The sequence below is a fragment of the Trachinotus anak genome, unplaced genomic scaffold, assembly GCF_046630095.1.
Source record: "Trachinotus anak isolate AG129_WGS33_773 ecotype Australia unplaced genomic scaffold, CSIRO_AGI_Tana_v1 ptg000010l, whole genome shotgun sequence".
NCBI lineage: Eukaryota > Metazoa > Chordata > Actinopteri > Carangiformes > Carangidae > Trachinotus > Trachinotus anak.
This window is the reverse complement of record NW_027273861.1, coordinates 15,573,815-15,587,920: the sequence shown is the minus strand read 5'-3', so window position 1 is coordinate 15,587,920 and position 14,106 is coordinate 15,573,815. Positions and strand designations below refer to the sequence as shown.

The 14,106-nt window shown below is 44.6% G+C and overlaps 1 protein-coding gene across 8 annotated transcripts in view; it reads right to left on the bottom strand.

Annotated features, from left to right (window-relative positions):
* rnf220b (ring finger protein 220b) overlaps nt 1-508 on the bottom strand; it is a 29,083-nt gene extending 28,575 nt beyond the window's left edge. For 4 of the 8 annotated variants that reach the window (XM_071487878.1, XM_071487885.1, XM_071487883.1 and 1 more), the window contains exon 1: nt 369-508. The gene's annotated coding sequence lies outside the window, so the exon portion shown is untranslated. Of the gene's footprint in view, nt 1-71; nt 308-368 lie in introns of those variants that run through there. The other 4 variants (XM_071487882.1, XM_071487879.1, XM_071487880.1 and 1 more) reach the window with 4 other exon arrangements.
* Between the last annotated feature and the right edge of the window lie 13,598 nt (nt 509-14,106).

Here is a 14,106-nt window from a genome sequence, read left to right as displayed (position 1 = left end):
ACAGGCTTTCAATCGACTCTTTTTTTTTTGTTTGTTTGTTTTCCTCAACAAACTAAAGAAATGGTCTATACTTTCAGATTCAGTGACGGTACACATATACCGCGACTTTTCAGGCACATCTAAAAGCGCGGAGCAAAGGAAGCCAACGTTGGACTCTTCCACACATGAGGAGATGAAATTTTCTCCAAAGTCTTTACAAGTGTCTCAAAAGGCGTCAACAGTTCTCCAGCGACGGCGAACAAGTTGCCCAACTACCACGGAGCCTGACACCCGGCCGAGGACAAGGCAATCGCACAAGCAATTAAACCAATTAAAACAAATGAAGCCGTGATCACCCGTGTTATCGCGCGGCATCAGCCGCCACTTACCGGGATGAAGCACTCAGGAGCGAGATTTATTTCCCCGTGCAGCAACTCTCCCTCGCTCTCCCTCTCTTTCAACTTCTGATTTCAAGGACGCGGCACTTTCTCCCGGTGGCGCAGGAAAAAGAGAGAAAAAGGTGGTGAGGGGAGCGGGGGGGTGGGGGTGGGGTGGGGGGGGTGGGTGAGGGGAGTGAATAAAAAAAAAAAAAAAAAGAAAGAAAAGAGAAGGACGTGCAGCTGCGGTGCGGTGCGGTGCGGTGCGGTGCGGTGCCGGTCCTCCAGATGTGGCGAGTGTTACGGAGTTGAGGCTTGTGCAGATGGGAGAGGTGTAGTCGCTGTGTTGTGTGGACAGGATCAGGGCATCAGTGAGGGGACTAGCTGCGGGTCGGTCTGCCTCTGTTGGTCTCTCCTTCATGCGCTCCGTGTGACAGCCCCCCCCCCCCACACCCTTCTTCCCCTGCCCTCTTTCTCTGTTGCCCCCCCCCCCCCCCCCACTCCCTCCCCTCCCTCCAGCCTGCTCTCTCTCCCCCTGAGACGCGCTGCCTGCGATGGACACATTCAATTTCTTGCCCTCGGTAAAGAGTGAAATTGAGTCAAAGGGAAAACGCTGCATTCAGTTTTGCCACGGGAAAGAAAGTCAAGAAAACCTAGTGGCGTGTAGCCTAGGAGCCAGATCATTTAACTGGGAATACAGAATCCATATTCTACTGGGGAAAAAAAAAACTAAGTCCTCTATTACAATCGTTATCTTATTGCTCTTTGGTGATAACCTTTACAAGAATTACACCTTCAGATTTGGAGAACCCCTCATATCAGGGACGTGAAAGGACACACATGCTGCACATTAAGACTTTTCACAATTAAAGCCTGAATTCAGTGCATTAGTTAAACAAGTTAACTCGCTGAAGTTATCACTTTTGCTGTATGCATGTGTTGGTGTCACTGCTATGTTACTGTGAATGGCAGGTGATGGAGTTATCCTCTCCTCCGTGGCTCACTGAGCCCACAGTCTCCAGTCTGTGTGACTGACACTTGGGAACATTCCCTTTTGATGAGACACAATGCAAACCAATGGTATTATTTGTCACAGATAATCTGCTTTCAACTTCAACACATTACACACAGCGTAATATGTACATTATTCATATCTGATTTCCAGCACATTGTCAGAAAGCACAGCTCAGAGCGCCACAAATCAGCCCAAATCACTCTTAATTTGTTTTTATCGGTATTGGTATTGCTTAAAGACTTTTTGAAATAATGTAATTGAAATAATTCCTTATTCCCCGGAGCCAATCCAGAGGCTTTACACTGCTAATCTAATGTGACACGCAATTTCCGTCTCTCAGACGATTGCTTCCCCTCAGGTCCCTGTCTTTAATGAACAGCCATTTGGCTGTGAGCCTGTGTGTGTGCATGTGTGTGCGTGAACGTGTGAGTTTGTGTGTGTGTGTGTAATCAGAGAGCAAGAGAGAGTCCTGAGATAGGAAATGAGTGAATGGGGAATATCACAGCCAAGAAGAAGACATACGGAGGAGGCTTGTGGGGAGACATCGCTGGAAATCAGTGGGTGCTAACTCAGCCTGAAAACACACTGGATAATTGGAATATAAAAATAAATATTGACTCTCATGTCTACATTACCTAAGACTGAAGAGAACCATGATTTAGCCTGGACAGTTCATCAGTCCCTCACATCCTTTAAGTGTTCCCTGAGATGGAGCCTTCCATGCGCGCCGCTTCCTCTCACAGCCAGTTGGTGAGGAGGTAGAGGGCCAGACAGCAGATGCAGACCTTTAAATGGACACATAAACCAGAGTCCAGACTGACTCTCTCACAGTCCTGCCCTCAGACCAATATGGAAGTGTGTAACACATGTCTTCTGTGTGACAAGGCAAGGTCATTACTCCACTTAGGGAGCACCCTCTCCCTCACACATTGTTTTGGGGTTAGACAACCACATGCCACCGCACACACACACACACACACACACAAACACACGCACACACACACAGACACACACTCATGGTTAGACAAGACTGAGATTCCCAAATCAAATCTGCTCAGGGGAAGAATAGCCTTTGTTTCATTACACATCAATAATCAAAGGTCGTCTTTAGGCTCCGGATCTTTTAGAAAATACCAAATATTTCCCAATTTGCTTGCTGATCAGTGAACACACTCACTACGAGTGGCTCAATTGACATTATGATTATTATTTCTACCCTGTTCCTCCAATTTGCCCTGTGTGCTAGTGGCTGTGGGTGGTGTATAGAGGATGATGGGTGTGTGTCCTGCAGGCCCAGTGAAGTGTTAATGATGTGCCCACTGCCTCAGCCAGGTTATGGCACAGGGGCCGTTAGCCGCCCAGGGTAAACTGCATGGCTCCTAGAATAAATTGCCACCCGGAGCCACGCAGGCTGGTCAGCCAGCCAATTACAGGCCTGCTCGCTCAGCTGAGGATGATGGGATGTGATGTTAATTGTATGTGTTCATTTTCTGGCAGGAGGTGAGTCACTTGGCTGTCTTCTTGACTGCCATACACACAAGCATTCACCCACAGAGCATAACATCTTAATGCATGCGGTTTATACTTTGATTTGGCCTCTCAGTTGGTTCTGTTTATCTGCATGGTGCACATCTCCATGTCTCATCTCTCATACGGTTTGTTTTTTGACATTAGACAGAGTTCGGAATCATTTTCAAGCAATCGTATTAACATTTAAGATTTACAGCTTAGTTTCCATGGTCTGTAATTACCAACAAATAAGAGATGAGTTGAGGCAAATTAAATCAATATGATGAGAGTTCTCCACTTCTTTTATTACGATGCCAGAGGTCATCGGCGGAGTCTTTTAACTTTCTGTATGTGTAATTGGAGTGGTGAACAGTAAATAGTCATGCCTTTATTTTGTACTCTTCCCCTGTATTCCCAGATCTTGTTTTTTTGGGGGGGCATGCAGTAAACTAAGTTACTGCTGTAATCATTTCCACAGACCAATTAGTGATAATTACCTTTTGCTGTGAGACTCACAATCTCCAGTCACCATAGATTGCCTGCAAAATTCAGACAATTTTCTCTAATCAAAAGCAAAAGAATATAAAAACAGGCAAATGAAAATTGTTTTTTGAAATGATTGCACCTGCTGGTAAAGCTAAAGAGAGATGCCTCAGTTTCCACAGTTATAACAACAAGTGTACAGGACGACAGAGTGCCCCAGCAAGATCCTCGCAGTGGCAGTAACAGTGGTGGAGATGAAGAGTGCTCAGTTCTCTGGAGTCAGTTGGGTAGTAGTTGCAGGGCGGAGTGCTACACTCTCCTCAGTATATCAACATAGAGACTGTCTGGTAGCAGTGCTATGGAGAGAGAGGTTAGCTACTATATTAACATAGGGAGAGACAGCGCCAGAGCAGAGCAGTCTGCCAAAGACTGAGCAGTGGAAGTGAGACAGAGAGAGAGGCCATCGACCAGACAGCTACAAGATGGAGTGGAAGGGAGCGTGTGAGAGATGAGCTGTCGAACATGTGACAATGTGTGCATGTGTGTGAGTGAAGGTGGAAGTGTGTGTGTGTGTGTGTGTGTGTGTGTGTGTGTGTGTGTGTGTGTGTGTGTGTGTGTGTGTGTGTGTGTGTGACAGCTCCCCAAAGCAGCCAGGGAGCGTGAATGTGAGGAGGAATACAGAGAGGTGCATTATGGTCTCAATCATTGATCGCTTCCTCCCAAGGGGGCTGGTGACTGCCCCCCACTACACGCGCACACACACACACACACACACACACACACACACACACACACAGACACACATACACGCAAACACACCCTGTATGTTTTCACATTCACCACACACCCCTGTTGACGGGCCAATACAGTTTGCATGTACTCAATTTTGTTTCTACACTGCTGAAGTTACTAGAAGTACTTTTATGAGAACACTGTGGATGTAAGTGGTTTTACAAGAGGCAAAATATTTAAAAGGGAAAAAGAATAAGCAATGTAGAGCGTGTGACTTCAGGGAACATACTGTCCAATTACATTAGCTCTTTTACAACACTTTCTGACTCCTATCCGTGGCACTGAGCTCCAAACCCATTTGTTCTTCCTGAAGACATAAAGTGGGTGAGAAATGTGTAATTTTAAATTTTAAAAAGGTTATGACATTCCCTTATATAGCAGAGAACCACTCTGTTTTCTATGGGATGCAAAACAATCACATCCTAATTTCTAAGATCCCTCTTTTATATGACCCTTGCGTCAAATGTTACAGATGCAAAAAACAAAACAAAACAAAAAAAACTGTTTACTAAAGTGCGAGCTACTCTTGTGAGCACTCACATGCCCACAGTGCTGAGCAAGAACTGGCAGAGGAGATGCTGGATGATTTGTTCACTTCTATCGGCTTCCTCACAGTTACACAAATAGGTGTAAAAAAACGCATTTGTTGGTGACTATTTTCAGTTGCGTATTAATACACACCTGATGTGCTAAAGTGAATATTTACATGAGCAGTGTATGTAGGACTGACTCAAAATTGACTTCAGAACCCATGTTCATTGTAATGAAGGGACACATCACCCAGTGTCACTCAATACCGTGGCTCACTGATGTGTTTTTTGTAGTTTTTGAACAACAATTATGGACATATACTTGTCATAATAATATAGTTTTACTTGTAGGATCAATACATTGTTGGTTTTCATGAGATTTGTTGACAGTCAGAAAAATGCTACATATTGCCAGCCTTATTCTATAAAACAAATGTGTGCTCAAGGCTACTGTGTCTATGAAAGACAGACACAGATGTGAAAACAAGCAGGAAAACTGTACACCACTTCCTTTTCTTCTGCTCACTTCCATCCTTAATCTTTAGTCTTATGTAGCCACAAGGCGAACAGTAAAGAGCAGTGACAGCCTGTGTCCTCAACCCACTGCAACCATTTCAATCTACACACACATACACACACAAACACAACACTCCCCACCACCAAACATCACACCCTTTCCCCTCCCCTCGCTCCCCGCCTCACCCATCCAGCCAGCCGGGCCCCCGTCCTCTCTGCTCTCTCACCGCCATGAGGCTGACACTAATGTGACACTCTGGAAAATAATTACCAACAAACGCACTGCTGACTGCAAACAGCTCGCTCCCCTCAGTGGACTGTCACTAGTCATTAGTCTGAACCCTGGGAGAGGACAGGACCACCGAGAGGGGGAGGGAGGGTGTTGATGATGAGGAAGGCCATATCATGTGTAGAAGGAGGAAATGAAGAGGAAGAAGAGAGACCTGACAGGTGAGACGCGAATAATCTGCTTAGCAGTTGTAAAACATGTAAAACAGTGCTGTGAGCTTGCATGTCTGAGTGTGTTGGAGCTGATTCTTTTGGCCCCGTCTTCATCATTGGCCCCCTCTGGTGGTTTACATTATATTAACTGTGGTACTGCAGCAACACCTGGCCCACTTTGTCCAGGAACCAACACACTGAGAGTGTGTTAGCACTCTCAGTATATTGGTTCCTAGTGTGGGCAGTGTCTCTCTGATTTCCATCAGAAGCTGCTTGGTTTGAGGGATTAAAGCAGAACAGGCACTGGAGCGGGGCTGAAGAGGAAGCGAAATCAGAACAGGGAGATGATACAGACCAGGTAAGCAAAGATGTAAAAAGAAGAAAGGGCAGCAAGCCTGAAAACTGTTCAAGGTGGCAGCAATTCCAACACAATTATCCAAATGCCACGGGGTACATCAATTCTTCGAACACCAACCCCCCTCCTGAAGACTGTTATTAGAGTTGCCTTGGGGGGCAGCCGTGCCAGTGAGAGATTAAAATTTTTTAAAGCTTCCACAATGGCCAATATTAAAATGTCTGAATACATCTGCCTGGCTATTTTGATTGGTAACTTAACCCCTGACTCCTGTGCAAAAAACGACCCATTCTGTGAGCTATTGTCAGCAGGCTGGAGTCTAATTCTTGTATGATTCAGGCTAATGAGCTGGTAATAGGTCCTGTGTGCATGAGTGTGTGTGTGTGTGTGTGTGTGTGTGTGGACGAGGAGGATATTACAGTGTAGTGGCGAGAAGAGGAGGGCACGGGTGGAGTGGGGGGTGGAGGTTTCTCATTGTTCAATAATCAGAAGGTGCAAGGTTTAATCTGTGAGCAAGAAACTGTTTCCTCTGTTTAAATATACGGCAGGGGTTTTCATTGATAGTCGGTTTCCACATAAATAGGCAGACTTGATTGAAATAAGTGTTCACGCTTCTCATTCCCAGGTCAAGACAGTAAGAGGGAGCGCGAGACAGGGAGTTAGAGAGAAAGTGAAAGTGTGTCTGTCTGTGTGTCATCCAGCCAATGGCTTTATCCAGCCTTATCCTGAACCATGAAACCATAGTGCATGACACCCTTCTATGCTCTGCACAGATATGGCTATTCACTGTTAGCACAGAGATTTGACAAGCCAGACTGCGCTCACTCAACAGCCTGGGTCAAATGGATGACTGTCACAATCTTTTTATCTTTCCCTCTCTCTTCCTCTCTCACCCTCTCTATTCCACTCTGTGCACCCTCCTTTTACTCCACACTTGCTGCCAATCTCCCAACTTTGCCTGTTCAAATTGACAAATTCAACCAGCTACAAAAGAATAAATGAAAGAGAGAGAAGAGACCTCTGAAGGGGATAATCTTTGCAGAGGGAAAGATCTGGCTGGCTGGGAGACGGACAGGTGAACACATTCATCTGCTATTCACAATGTAAACATTCAGATGTAAATGTTTTTCAAAAGCATAAAAACTGTGTTAAAGTTAAAACCTTACCAATGTTGTTGTGGAAAAATGGTCAGAAGAACATGTTGTGTTTTTAGGAACATTTACCATCCAGAGTAATATGTCACCTGACCAGAGAACGGTGGTGTGTTTGTGCTCTGGCATCTGACCATTGACTGTGGAAACAGGACCTTTCAAATAAGTCCTGTATGTTTTTGATGAGGTCAATTCTTTTATATTCTGCTTTCAATTATGATTTGGAGTTATGTTTTTCCTGAAAATATCTTAATTTGTTTAATGAGTGAACGTCAGCTACATGTTCCCATAGAGGGCATTTCAATTAGTTTTTGTTAAAGGCTTACCACTGATGTATGAAAATGTGATTGGTGGAAGAGGTATTAATATAATTTACATAAGTAAAAGTACCAGTTCAACAATGTGAAAATACTCAATTACAAGAATAAGCCCTTCATTTAAAATCTAAAGTAAAGGTACAGTCTTATAAATAGAATATATAATATATACTGTATATAATAAAATATCAAAGTAAAAATCATATTCTATAGACAAATGGTCCCTGAGATTAATATATTATAATACTATATATTACATTATTAAATTGTACTGATGCTTCAGTTTGTAAGTAGCTTTTACTGTTGTAGTTGGTCAAAGTGAGGCTAGTGTTAACATTTTTATATATTGATAGGTAGTTTAATCTGTGACAATTGATTGTTTTTCATAGACTGGTCATATGTCTTTTTTTTTTTAAAGTAAAATCATGATCTGAAAAGTAAACAGTAACTATGTATGTATTGTAATTCCTAATAAAAAAGTACAGTATTTTCCTCTGAAATACAATGGAGTAGAAGTATGACGTAGCATAAAAGGTTCATACTTGTGGTGTAGGGGTTAAGATGCCAACCATGAACTTCAACGTTCCTGGCTCCAGTCCTGTTAGGGAACTTTGTTGCATCTACACTGTTTTCTGTCATTGCTTCACTGTTTGTAATAAGGGCACAAAAATACTTAATAAATGTTAATACTTAAGACAATTACCTCAAAAAATATCCTTACATACAATAATTGAGTAAATGCACTTAGTTACTTTCCACCACTGGAAAATGTATCATGTTCTAAACATTGATACCATGTATTTGTCTGCCTTTATTCTAGTATGTGATGTAAGGAAGGCCTTTTAAACCAATGTTGAAAAGGCAGCAATTGGCATATGACACTTGAACTAAGTATTAATTCATTTATCCTCAGTGGGGTTTTGCTAGGGCATCATTCAAATCCTCACCTCCCAAACCAAGTAGTATGTTTCCCTTGTCTTTACCACCTTTGCTGTGGTGTGTCACCTCTGTGTATGTCTATCTACCTCTAAGCCCCATGAGGCCTTTTCACGCTGCCTGTGGTTTTATGTGTGTCAAAATCCTAATCACCACACAGTCCTCAGCCCTTTCACACACACACACACACACACTCACGCATACACAGTCTATCGGTGTTCAGTCAGGTAAAGGTCTCCCAGTCGTGCTCTGTGAGTGGCCTCTGCTCAAACAGATCAATAGACACTGGCACGTCCCTCCACCAACCAAGAGAAAACAATTAAAAGCCATCGATCCTGTGCCAGGCTCCTCCATGAATATGCATGTGTCCTTGACCTTCCCTTGGAGAGGAGAGGAGAGAGAAAGACAGATAGACTGACAGACAAGAGCTCTATTTTTCCCCCTCTCAGTTGTAATTTTAACTGGTTTGTGGTTGTGTTTTCGTGCAGCCTTGTGTTGCTCTTTCTTCTCTGAATCCACTCACATCAAATCTCAAACATGCCTCCCAAGCTCATGTAGGGCAAATTGTCGCATTAAAGCTTGTGAAACCAGTTGCTCTTTTATAAGCCTGATTTAGGCACAGATTGCTCTTTTCCAAGCTGTGTTGCGAACAGAGATCAAGTGGTCCCACAACAACTGTCCCCTCCAGCTCTCCCGCTGCCTGTCTCTTTTCTAATTACAGATGTGTGACATGCACATGGGGACGTCTCCATGTTAGCACATCACTGTGCCTGTCCTGACACATCCTGTGGTCACAACAGCAGGGGCTGCAGGGGACAGCCCTGCCCTGTCCCCCGTCACTGGGGATTAGCATTAGCATGCTAACAGGACCCCCAGGGGAGCGCCGTGCTAAGGGTCACGCTGACAACTGTCAACAGCCTCCTTTAATTAGCTAAGCCTGGTCAGGAGGAGCTATAAGGCTGACTCTACGTATAAAATGCTGTTTATTAGGAACATATTGCCAACAATTTGATACTGCAATATAATTCAAGCATGACAGGTGTTAAACAGTGTATAAAAATATGACTGTTACAGCTGTATTTACTCTAATCCATCATTCATCATCAATCCCCACTCCCACCGACCCAGCCTCCTTTGTGTTTGCTTTAATATTGTACATCAGGAGTCACCTGTGTGAGCGCTGACATGTCACACTTGCTGGCTCCTAACTTGACAGTATCAAGATGGCATTGTCATAGGCTCGGAGACGAGGTGAGAAGCAGAGTGTGTGAGAGGTAGAGTGTATCGTCAGTCAGACAGTGCATTATCCAGCTGTTCTGTGGCTGTCTACCTTTTTCTGTGGCAGGGTAATGGGAGTGTCACACACTAGCAGACAGTTGGAGTCTCACTGTTCAGCTAAGAGGCCACATCCATATACACTGCCTGCTAACTGACTGCCAACGCTGCCGAGGCTGTCCTGGCTGCCCCACAATGACTGTCAGCGGATGGCTTGGCGTGACTGTCAGCGACTGGTCACAAAGCATTTACCTGCTGACAGAATTGCAATTAGTCCAGGGAATGTTGTTACTGGGAGAAAGAAAAAGAGAGACAGAGGGGAACCAGAGAGGGGGGAAGGCAGGATGGACAGGTATAGGAAAAGAGGGAGGGAAAGGGTGGATAGATGGAGAGCGAGGGGTGGGTAGATAAAGAGGAGAGAAGGTGTGTTTGGGGGAGGTGGGGGCAGGTGGGAAGAGACGTGGAGACAGCAGCAATGGAGAGTGAAGGGTGAGTAGATGGAGGACGGTAAAAGAGGAATGCGAGGCATGGACAGGTTTGATCTCTGAAGCATCCCTTGGTGTGTGTGTGTGTGCAGGAGATTGGCTTGTAGCGTCGTATCAGGGAAGCTCGTCTGTCTGTCAGTGGCCCAGGTCAACACACATTTACTTAGTGACACAATCGTAATGAATCTTCCCAGTCATATCACCCCATCACACACGCAGAGCTACCACCAATGACCTTCCTGGCATAACTGGCCTCAGTGTCTGGAGAAGGGAGAGAGAGAGAAAGAGAGCGAGAGAGAAAGAAAAAAAAGAAAGAAAGAAAGAAAGACAGAAAGAAAGAAAGAAAAGCTTGTCTTTAAATATGTAACATCTCTTCAGCACCATGGACAGCTCTGTATTTCTCATATATCTTTTGCTTGAATTTCAACACATCTCCATTTTCCGGGCACAAAGATTTACACTGAGGGAATCTGTGGTGGCCAGTCCTCCAAAGTCACACAGCTACATAACACACTGCGACCTCACACAAAGCCAGTGCCGTTCTGCTTTCTCTCAAACTCTGGAACTCATCACCATCCACTAATGACCTCTCTCCCTTTCTCTGCAAGCTAGTAACGCTCCCCTCCTGCCTTTCACTCCCCATCTCTCTCCATCCCACACACTCTTTGTGTGTGTGCTCTCTGCCTGATAAGAGAGTGGCAGGGGCTCCTCCCTGGCCCCTAAGGGAGAGACGGAGCGTGACCGAAACTGTAGTCCCAAACCAAACACAAGTGGAAATTGGTCTATGGGATAGGATCAATAGTGAATTAGCCAGTACGCTGGTTCTATGGAGGCCTGCTCAGCTCTGATCTGATGATCCATAGTAAAAGGCCGTGAGTGGACACTAGAGATGAGTGCAATGGCAAAAAGGACTTTAGGGTTGTAACGGTGGCATCCACTGTCCAGTGGTGACCTACTCAAATTGATCTCCTCAGGAAACTTTGTATATAGAGCACCATGACTGTCCTCACAAGTAAAATAACAACTCAGTTGTTCCAGCAAATCCCCCAAATCAACATGTGTACATTCAAGTGACCCCTAACGGCTGTGGAAGTGATGACTACTGTCTGTCTAAAGCAAAGGAGAAAATGGAGTGACGTCATTGTAAAGCCACAAAGTAAGGAGAGGGAGCAGGTTGGGGTCAGACATGGAAATAGAAGAAGAAGAAAGGATAGACATTAAAAAAGATAAATCAGAATAAGATCTTTGAGGTAGTCTTAGGGAAGTTCTCTGAGGCCATGGTCAAGTCCACAGACATGTTGTGTCGCCTGGTGACGCTCTCTGTGGTGCAGCTGTTAGTGCTCCACTAAACTAACTCTACTGTTCATCACTGCCTGCCCTGATCCCAAAGGTGTGTAAGTGTGTGTCTGTCTGTGTGTGTATGTGCATGTGTGTCTGTCTGGTGATTAATGAGCGGCAAGGCCTGATGGATTGTCCTGATCACCGAAGGGACACTATGTTGACACACACACACAGACACACACACACACTAAGTGGGGATATAGGCCACTGTCCAACGCACACACACATGCAAATATGTGCAAACACACATACACAGACACAAGCATACATTCACAGACATGCATACACATATACAGCACAGTATGTGCATTCATACACGTTGTCAATTCGGCTACACGCAGTTAACCTCTGTCAGTCCATTACATCAGGAAGAGTCATCTCAAACACATCTCTCCATCTGCTGCCTCATGCACGTGCGCACGCACACACACACACACTTCTGAACCTCCAGCACCTGTCCTAGCTGACAGAGCAGAGGTGAATATGTGACCTGAGTGGGCAGACACCATCATCATCTCATCTCTCTTGCGATGTGATCATGTGATAAGAGGTGTCTCTACAGCTGGAGCTGGAAGTGAGACACAGGACAAAAAAAAAAAAAAACACACAAAATGAAGGTGGTTGCTTCCCTCAAGGCTCAGCAGCAAACAGATGTAACAATGCACCTCATGTTGCCTCCTTGTCAGGGTGTTTCTTTGCCTGGTGAAGTGGGTTATTGTGATTGGAATCCACTTTGCGATGCTTAACGTCTGACTGAGTTCTTAAGGTGATTTACATTGTTAGAGTAGGGCTTTCTTGGGTCCAATGAATCGCATTTGGAATATCCCATTTTGCAACACAAACACATGCAAAGGTGCGGACGCATACACACACATACACATTCTCCCCCAAGCAGTCCGATAAGGTTGTCTTATCAGAAAAGAAAGGGGAGGGAGGAAGAGGGGGGTTGCTGTGTGATAATGGCTTTCACAAAATCCCTCCTCTGTCACAGATTAAAATGCCTGCTTGGAGAGCATTAGCAATCTTTCTTTTCATCTGTCTCCTTTTTTTTTCCTCTTTCGGCGAGTGCCATCGGATTTCTGGGCCAATCTATTGTCACAGGCCTGCCACACATACAAGGAGAAGTCAACCTCAATCTGATAGGCCATTGTCTTATTCTCCCCATCGCTGATTCCTGCTCATGGTATTGATCGCAAAGCTGTCCCCCTCACATCTCATCACATCGCTCTGTGTGGGGGAGTGTGTTTGTGTGTGTGTGTGTGTGTTAGTTGGGGTGCCGGTGTCAGTCAGTCTGATGGAAGATGTGGTCAGTGTCCCATTGGAAGAATCTTCCCACTGGGGGAAAATGCCCAAATTAGAACTTTTTTCTGTAATTACACAGATCTATAGGTGGCGGGATCGCATGCTGGAACTATGTAGAATTGAATGCAGTGAACTCCCACCTAATCGGGTCATCCCAGGTATCAAGAGATCACATAAGTGGAGAGAAGAAGCCACTTGAAACTAACTGACAGCCACCTCAGCCACCTTCCCAGAACCCCCACCCCCCACCTTTGCCTCCTCCTCCTCACTCTTGCGCCTCCTCCACCATGCCTCACAGGCCCGTCTGTCACCCCTCTATAATTATGAGGAGTGAGAGTAATGTGTTGCAGTATGAATAGGATTGTCGGCCTGATTGTGATGTATAGGCTTTCATTACCATGTCCAGGCCTGTGCCCTTCGCCATGTAGGAAATCCTATTTAGGCCCTAATTTGGGAGCCTCCCCGACCGTCCCGCCTGATAGCAATCACACACAGTAATTGTGTGCTGGGGCAACTGACAAGAGTGGAGGCTCAGACATGGAGAGAGGGAAAGAAAGAAGGATAGGAGGAGGAGGAGGGAGGAGGTCCTGACAATGATATATCTGCATAGTTTGGTACATTATTCAAGCCATCCTCTGCAGAATATCTGTGTTTTTGTTTATGTCTTCTTTTTTTAAGGTGGTTTGTTAGCATGACAATAAGTTAGAGGCAGGAGAAATTCATGTGTAGGATTTTATGTTATTTTTTTAATGGACGATTGGAGGGCTTCCCCCTTTCCCCTGTCTCATTCTACTTCAACAATGCTACACGGCTAATTGGGAGGAGAGATCATGCTAACTCAATAATTATGATTTATGAGATAATCTCCAGTGGATATCGCACATTCTCCCTGATTTGACGACAACATGTAACCAGCCCTCTAGCAATAAATATTTGTACATTCTCCATGTCTAAGTTGTTAACTTTTTTAATATTTCATTAGTTCCTTTTTAGAGGGGAGTGATTCTCTGCACCAACATTTATGCAGATCTGACTCCACTTATAGGCTTGTAGATAATGAATGTCTAATTGACTCATTTAAATACTGTTTGCCTGCAGGAGAGCCTTGCATTAAATGTTTGATTGCCCTCATATTAACTGTCATTAATCCCCTCTGCTCTTAATAAGGACTTTATGAGGCTTTCTTAAAACTTCTCATCTACCTCACTATTCCCTTTGCATAATTAAGTAGAATATTCAAAAATATGGAAATGAAGGAGCTCTCAGGATTTGACTAATGGTCTTTGTGCCACATAATTCTAA